Genomic DNA, 321 nt, shown 5'->3' on the forward strand with positions numbered 1-321 from the left:
ATAAAGTTACCAGATAAGCAAGCAAGCAAAGGCCATCCAACCAAATGACCAAAAACCCTGATCCAGATTCACACTAAAAATAACCTGGGCATTTAAGTCCATCTCAATACCTTTCAAAGCATTCTCCCACATACTATAGCATTTGACCCTCACAATACAGAGTACATGTAAGAGTTACATTATAGATTTTAAAAACTGGTTTGTTCCTGATGCCCTTGAAGACACATGGAGTTGTGTATGGAGGAAACATGGTATCAACTGTGCAGCACCAAGTGAACTCAGTCAATTCTCACAAATTTGAGCCACTGAGCAAGGTGCCCT

Source organism: Mastomys coucha, unplaced genomic scaffold, assembly GCF_008632895.1.
Source record: "Mastomys coucha isolate ucsf_1 unplaced genomic scaffold, UCSF_Mcou_1 pScaffold16, whole genome shotgun sequence".
In the NCBI taxonomy this organism is placed as follows: Eukaryota; Metazoa; Chordata; class Mammalia; order Rodentia; family Muridae; genus Mastomys; species Mastomys coucha.